We start from the raw sequence: 479 nt of genomic DNA on the forward strand, positions 1-479 counted from the left end.
GAACCGTGGTTCAGCTGAAAAGACATGCTGTATTTTTCATTGCCTTAGAATGCACAAACTGCATGAATGAGCCATTTCTGATGAAATGAAGAAATAAACAGCCCCAAAATAATGCTGCCAGCTTTCTGTCTTGTTGCAGCCTCTTCTTTTACTAATAATTAAGGAGCACATTCCAAGGCAGAATCCTGCACTGTCACTATCTGTATTAAATCACGGACATTTTTAAAAGATTTCAGGAAAGCAGAGTTGTACTGAGGATGAAAAAAAAATATCTGCATGCTGAAAATCTGGGGTTTTAATCTTTCCCCAAAACAAAGAAAAAACTCCTTCCATATCAAATTACTTTGATTTGTGTAGAGGCTGCATATTTTGTGTTTTCTTTTTTCTCTTAACTCCTTTGAGCCTGTGACAGAACAGCTTTCAGCTGAATCTCAAAATGTTCACTAACTTGTTCAGTAGGCCTGTTCGCTACATTTCAG

At 37.2% G+C, this 479-nt stretch overlaps 1 protein-coding gene across 1 annotated transcript in view; it reads right to left on the bottom strand.

Annotated features, from left to right (window-relative positions):
• ADAMTS18 (ADAM metallopeptidase with thrombospondin type 1 motif, 18) overlaps positions 1-479 on the bottom strand; it is an 80,103-nt gene that overhangs the window by 7,064 nt on the left and 72,560 nt on the right. The gene's annotated exons all lie outside the window — the stretch shown is intronic.

The sequence above is a fragment of the Buceros rhinoceros genome, unplaced genomic scaffold, assembly GCF_000710305.1.
Source record: "Buceros rhinoceros silvestris isolate BGI_N320 unplaced genomic scaffold, ASM71030v1 scaffold7531, whole genome shotgun sequence".
NCBI lineage: Eukaryota > Metazoa > Chordata > Aves > Bucerotiformes > Bucerotidae > Buceros > Buceros rhinoceros.